This window comes from Sebastes fasciatus, chromosome 8, assembly GCF_043250625.1.
Source record: "Sebastes fasciatus isolate fSebFas1 chromosome 8, fSebFas1.pri, whole genome shotgun sequence".
In the NCBI taxonomy this organism is placed as follows: domain Eukaryota; kingdom Metazoa; phylum Chordata; class Actinopteri; order Perciformes; family Sebastidae; genus Sebastes; species Sebastes fasciatus.
This window is the reverse complement of record NC_133802.1, coordinates 11,265,841-11,273,653: the sequence shown is the minus strand read 5'-3', so window position 1 is coordinate 11,273,653 and position 7,813 is coordinate 11,265,841.

Below are 7,813 nucleotides of genomic sequence, written 5' to 3'. Positions count from 1 at the left end.
GCTTACAAAATACAAAAGAAAACCTGTTAAATTACGCTCATAGGCCGTTTTTTAACTGAACTACAATGCATTCTTAAAAAACAGCACTTTATTGCTGATCAACTGTCTAAAGTATCATCAGTAACAGTTTCATAGAGTATTTTTTTAATTCTGGGACCTGATCTGCACGTGTGAGGCTTGTACATTGTACATGATTGTAAAATCAGTGAATTAGCTCTGTTCTTCACTCACATGTTGTTCTGGTTTGCATTCTGTGCTTGTAGCCAGCTAGAGACAGACATTTGGGGAAAAATGTCAACAAGTCTATTATAGCCTTTTTCCTAACAAGTGCCTTTAATTGTATTTAATGTGACTTTTCCTATGTCTGTAACCTGCTAACTCTATTCATCTAGTCAAAAAATAATGTTTATTAAAATGTATGTAAAAAATTGAACCTAAATAGTGCATTAAAACAAATCAGTAAGATAATGTAAAAGAAAGGTGAAAAACAGCTATATAATGTATCTTTAAACAGAAATTAACTGTAAAATACTGTGAAATTAATAAAGTTCAAACTGTATTTTTCATTAACAGTACAAAGCTGTAAATTTCAGCGACAGTATAATAATGTTAATTTTACAGTAACATAAAGATAACCCTGCTGCCAGCTCTTTACTGTTATTTTACTGGGAAATTCTTAACAGTGTACCAAAAAATACAGACTTTTCATTTCCAACTTCATAAGCTGCTTGTGTTACAAACTTTAAACCATAAAAGTCTCAGACTGAACTTCTTTCTATAAATCACATCTTGTATAACAGTGGTGATGGTGACATTTCGGTGAACCGTGTCATGTATACTTTAAATCCCACCTCGACCTCACTCCAGTGTTCACAAACAATCCGTGAGTAAATCCAATATACATGTCTGAGTCATGTCTCAGTTTATGTGCTGTTGTCAAGTGTATTAATAGCTTTGTCAGTTCATCAAGAATTGGGTGGAGGGAATAAAAAAGGCCCGTCTGGTCTGTTGAGGTTCCCTTTTTTATTTAGATAATGAATGAAAAGTGTGGGAGGAATGAGTTTAAATGTTCTGACACCTTCAATCATCCGGCAGCATAAACCTTGCCAGCAACATAATCTTTATGTGCTTCATCCGAGCAGGAAAGCAAACATTTATACAGCAGATCATTGCTTTTGGTAAACTGCCACTGTTTTACAATCACAAAGTAATAAATGGAGGTGTTTGCAGGTAGTCGACAACACACAGAAAGGCTATACTGAATGCTTCAAGTCAAGAAACAGCTCGCTGAAGCTGTTTTAACATTAACAAATTCCCATATTGCCCAAGAGAGGAAGCTGTAGCCAAGTTCAACTATACATTACTGTTTCACTGCCGGTGAGTTGATGCCTGCTCCGGGGCTTTTAGTGCTGTGCTTATAGTATAGATTCCAAAATATAGCTGTCATACAGAAATGTGTGATTGGATTTAGCAAAAACCATTTCCCACTTTTGAATTTATCCAATCTACAGAATCAACTTTCCACATCTCCAGCTATAGCTTTAGAGGTGCTGTTAGGGCAGACGTTTCAAACCTTCAGACGGAGCCAGGCTGTGCTCAAGCTTAGCTGACCTGCTGCTGGCTGAAGCTTCATATTTACCATGGAGATCTAACTATCGGCAAGAAAGCGTATATCCCAAAATGTCTAACTTTCATATAAAGTATAGCATAATACTTCACACATGCCATCCATATTCAACAATTGGATGCGGGAGGTATAGGGGTGAAGCACCCCCTAGATTCAAGCAAAACCAAAAAACATTATTCAAAATTTTTATTTTCCCCCTTTCTTACTGGGATATAGGCGATATGTGTAGTACACAAGTAGTGGTGGGTTAGCACTGTCGCCTCATAGCAAGAGGGTCGCAGGTTCAAACCCAGCTTGGGGCCCTTCTGTGTGGAGTTTGTATGTTCTCCCCGTGTTAGCGTGGGTTTTCTCCAGGTTCTCCGGCTTCCTCCCACAGTCCAAAGACATGCAGGTTAGGTAAATTGTTGACTCTAAATGTTCCGTAGGTGTGAATGTGAGTGTGAATGGTTGTCTGTCTCTATGTGTCATCCCTGTGATAGTCTGGAGACCTGTCCAGGGTGTACCCCGCCTTCGCCCAATGTCAGCTGGGATCGGCTCCAGCCGCCCCTGCGACCCTGAATATGATAAGCACTTACAGATAATGGATGGATGGACAAGTAGTTGTGGTGTGAAAGAGGCTTTACTTTGTTTTTTTATCACATGTATCGCTCCATTATTCTATTCCTTGAAATGTGGACTTTCAAGTGTCCCACTGAGTCAAAGTAACTGAAAGTCATCAAGGCACTAATCACATGTCATACGACCCCTGGAGAGAGAGCTCAATCCAATCAGCTATAGCTAGAGTACATAATATAACTGTAAGTGCTGCTGCTGTACAGAGACACTTATTAGGCCATTTGTACAATGTGATTTGGTTTAGCTCTTGATTATAAAACAGATTTGGTAACCAAAGCTTGTTCTAAATTTGGAGATTTTTGCAGAATATTAATTTAGTTTAAAAGTGTTTAGGGGGATCTACTGGCAGAAATGAAATATTCTTTAGTGTATATAATCACCTAAAAATAAGAATAACTGTGTTTTCGTTAGCTTTATATCGACATACGTGTCTAAAAGGTAACCAACAAATTGTAAAAACTTGCAAAAACTCTCACAAGACTCGTTGCCTGACAACCTATCCTAACCCTCACCATTCGAGATCAATGCCTAACCTTAACCATCTCGCGAGAAGTTTGCAACTTGTGGTTTACCTTCTAGACACAACGCTCTTCTCGGAGCCGGCCGCCATGTTTCTACAGTGGCCCAGAACGGACAAACCAAACACTGGCTCTAGATAGGGACATTCACGCGTTTTCACATTTTTGTGTTGGCCACCATAGTTGTCCTGCACACTTGGCACATGGGAGAAGTTTCTTCTACCTCACCATAGAGGCCGCCAAATCCTACACACTGCACCTTTAAAACATACTCCATGTCATTGCCTGTGTTGCTGTTCAAGTTTGCTGTTTGTAAAAAGTTGTTAAGTGTTGTTTATAACAATTAAAAATAATCCTGGCCATTGAAATGAATACAAACAACATGAATGTCACCCAGCATTTAGTATGACGTCATTATATTTATATACTTTCTCTCAGCTCTGACTGACATCCTGTGTCCCTGACATGGTATATGTGGTAGAACCATTCAGCGATTTGATACAAATCCAGTGAACATCATTTATCATGTCTTAGCTTAGAGTAAAACATCTTAACTATATATTTCATGTGCTAAGTCTTCTGCATAGCCCCAGTGACTGATCCTGTGCTTACATCAGTCATGTCAGACCCAAGGCCATCCATAGGAAAATGTGTGTACTTGAGAAAGGGGGGAGTAATCACAGGATCTGTTTTGGATCGAGACATGGATTAGTCTGAGTGAGGGAGCCTGTGTCAGACTGTTGGGTGAACAAGGTGACTGCGATGAGTCTGTAAACCGCAGTAGCCTTCGTTAACTAACCATCCAGCAGCCTGGTCTACCAGATGTAAATTCCTCCACTGTTACGGAACTCTTATGCAACTCAAATTATGAATGAGTAAATGAATACGGCACACGCTTAAGAGAAGGAAAACCGCCTGTGTCCAGACGGCCGAGTTTGCACTTCCGTCTCTCTTTTTTCTTTTCTCAGAGAGCCCACTTTTTCCGAGTTCATGCAGTATTTTCCATCACTGTAAAAACAGCTCACTGAGGCAGAGTTGTCTGGGTTAGAGAATTGCGCTGTTTCAGTTTTCCAAGTGTAACATGTGTGATTAAGCTTTTAAATCCAAGCAGTGGAACTTTGATATGGAAATGGTAAATTGTATCGTGTCTCATGGAAATCTCTCCAAGGAAATTCAGGGGGCAAAGTGAAGCAATGACTTTTGATCAGCTTTCTTATAGCACTGCCAGGGACATTGCACTTTTCTCCTTTACGTTAAACTCTGATTAAACATTTAAAGTCGTGATAATATCTGGAGTAAAGCCTCCATCCATTCATTAATATTCTATACCGCTTATCCCCATTCAGAGGGGGCTGGATCCTATCCCAGCATGCACTGGTTGAGCAGCAGGGTACATCCTGGACAGTTTGCAGTCTGTCACAACCATTAGTTTAAGTGGTTAAATATGTCTTCATACTTACAAGGCATTCAAACATAATGTGCTTTAAAGGAAATACCCTCATTCGCTTTCGAGTTAGATGAGAAGACTCATACCACTCTCATGTTTGTGTGTTAAAGACTGTATGATACTACAGACAGCAGCCGGCTAACTTAATAAGTGCATTTCCCAAAATGTCAAAATGTTCCTTTAAATAATAAACTGTGTCTGATCAAGCAGCAACCTCTGGGTCTGAAAAGTGAAGCCAATGCTGAAGTGCCTTAAACTTGTATTATTTCTAATAGCAAGCAGGGGGCGACTCCTCTGGTTGCAAAAAGAAGTGTGATTGTATAGAAGTCTATGAGAAAATGAGCCTACTTCTCACTTGATTTATTACCTCAGTGAACATTGTAAACATGAGTTTATGTTCTCAATCACTAGTTTCAAGTCTTCTTCAATACAGCATGATGTTCATTTAGTAAATGATGGTCCCGATAAAGCAGGGTATGATATAGGGCGTGGCTACATTGTGATTGACAGGTTGCTACCACAGCGTTGTCCGCATTTTCGTCTTACAACTTTAACCCTTTCACAGTGTTTTCAGTTCGTGAAAGTTAATTATAACTTTTTTGGTCACTTAATAATGTCTCATTCAGCTGCACACTCTCATTTCCCTTCTAGTTGCAAAAAAACAATATGGCGACAGCCAAAATGCCGAACTCGAGGCTTCAAAACGGCAGTTGTTTTTTTCCACAAAAAAAAAATCTTAAAGGTGCAGTGTGTAGGATTTGGCAGCATCTAGCAGTGAGGTTGCGGATTCCAACCAACCTAAACTTCCCCCGTGTGCTAAGCACCTAGGAAAACTACGGTGAGCGACATGAAAACATAAAAACGAATGGTGAATGGCTCTATCTAGAGCCAGTATTTGGTTTGTCCATTCTGGGCTACTGTAGAAACATGGCAGCCGATTCCGTGAAGAGGACCCGCTCTGTATGTAGATATAAACGGCTCATTCTAAGGCAACGAAAACTATTTTGGGAAGAATAATTTCCTGAAAGAAATATTTTCAGGTAATTATACGCGAAAGAAAACATACTGATTAATATTACATTCTGTTCCTTTAAAAGCTCATCTACTCCCTCTCCCTTTTTAGAGATCCAGAATATCCAGAAATATGTTTAGTTAGCCTTTACCTGCTGAAAATATCTGCTACTTCACTGAAGGTTAAACATCCAAGTGAAGTAACAATAAGCAAAACACATTTTTGAATGGAGGGAGACTTTAATTTAAAATAAGTTAAATTATTAACCTAGGTTAATAATATTATAGGTTAACTATTCCACAATTCAGGAATTTGTGGGTATTAAAGCTGAAGTAGCATAATGAAATGAGGTTGTTTTTCATAATTATCACTAGCCGTTAGACGAGCAGCGCTGTAGCCCCTGACAGGATTGCAATGCTGGCATGTCATTGTGCAATAAGGAATCGTATTTCCTTCCTGCCACAACTTGAGATCCCTGGAAAACATTTCCCTTCTTTTTCCGAATTGTATGAATGAACTAAAATGTTCCATCAACATGGAAACTACATACATCCACGGCGGACGAAACCGCCTCGTTATGTAACAGGATTCTGATCGATGCTTGAATGTTTGTAGAAAGAATTCACGTGTCTTAAGTCCAGTGGAAAAGTGGCCGACTAGCTCATGGATTTTTCCCTTTTGAGCACGGCATTATGAAATCCCATGAAACAATATCACCCCCCCCTTCCCCTCTTGTCGACACTATTTTCTGTCTTGTCCAGGTTTCCGATTCCATCCTACAGTATTTCTCAACTTCAACATCTCTCTGAATCTAGTATCGGCACTATATGGATGCACAAAAGTCAATATTTGGTAGTCAAAACAAAGTGGAGTAAACTCACTCTTCCCATTGCAACTTCATTCATAACAACTGACTGTATTTCAACCTCAAACAATCACAATTAATCACTTGTTGCACCAGTTACAAAAAAAACGTGTTTAATCCGGTCGGTCTTAAAGTGATTTGGGCGGTTTGGTTCGGTTGTTTTGGGAAGCATTAACCAGCGTCATTAGAGATCGTAGGGAGAGGCAGGGAAACACATCTGCAGTCCTTCTTTAACAGTCATGGGTGCTGAGACAAATCAAAGCATTCCAGGCCCGCGGAGCTATAAATAGTGCCAGAGGAGGGTGTGTGTTCATGCTTTGCGATGTTTCTGTGAGGGGGCCTGTCATTGCCAAAATCCAGTGTTTACACAGAGCCATAACAGGGTGTAGTAACCACTAGCTTCTTTATGATTTGGTGTCATCCATCAACGGTTTCTGTTATTTCAAAACTGCATCTAAAGCTGACAAGTTTAAACCCGCTGTAGCCAGATATGATTTTAAAAAGTTATTTTTATAAAACGGTCACTATGTCCTGACAGTAGTGCGTGAGACAGGTAATCTGAAAACAATCATGTGCCTCTGTGTCCTCCGGTGCTCCTAACAAGTAGAAATACCAAGCCCCGCCCACCAGCTGGAGCAAACTTTCTCATTTTACAGCTAAACAGTACACTACAAGATGTTTCTGAAAACATCTCAGGCGAGAAATAGGCATTACAGTAAAAGAATATTGATTCATATTTGATCAGCGCTGCTTAGTTTGACCGTTTGATCAGAGTTCGCGAGTGATTGACAGCTGCTTCGGTTGAATGAACAGCCAATAGGAACAATTTTTTAAAGCCTGAAAACAGAGCCATGAGGAGGTGCAGAAGTCTAGCAATCGATATTCCAGAGGTTATACCAGGCTAAGTTTTAAAGCTAGAGTGAAGATACCTGATATCATATATGAAACTAGAGAACCTAAGGAATCCATTGGTACCAACCATGTCATACTAGCTTGGCACCAAGGAGCCTAAATAACGCTCCAAACTTGCGTTAAATTTTGGCAAGGAAAAACTGGCATGGCCATTTTCAAAGGGGTCCCTTGACCTCTGACCTCAAGATATGTGAATGAAAATGGGTTCTATGGGTACCCACGAGTCTCCCCTTTACAGACATGCCCACTGTATGATAATCACATGCAGTTTTGGGGCAAGTCATAGTCAAGTCAGCACACTGACACACTGACAGCTGTTGTTGCCTGTTGGGCTTCAGTTTGCCATGTTATGATTTGAGCATATTTTTTATGCTAAATGCAGTACCTGTGAGGGTTTCTGGACAATATTTGTCATTGTTTTGTGTTGTACATTTTGAACAGATAAAAGATGTGTGATTAATTTGTGATAAATCGCAATAAAAACAAATGTATTGATTGACCTAATTGCATTACAATATGCTGAAAGGTTATTATTGAATATTTGCCCAATGATGCCAAAAATATTCTGCCTACTGTCGCTTTAGTGTGGCATATGATCCAAGGAGCATTATCCAAATTTTTAATCCAAGTTAGCTCATTATTAGGCCTTTAACCAATCAGATGTGACACAGGAAGCACAACAGACCTCGGGGGCCTAAACTGTGCAGCAGGAGTTCAGCGTTCTCTCCAGGAAACTGGCCGAGGCCCAGTGACCTCGTTGATGTGGTCGCCTTGGCCTGAAGGTTGGATACGGATCCCAAATGGTTCCATTCTATCA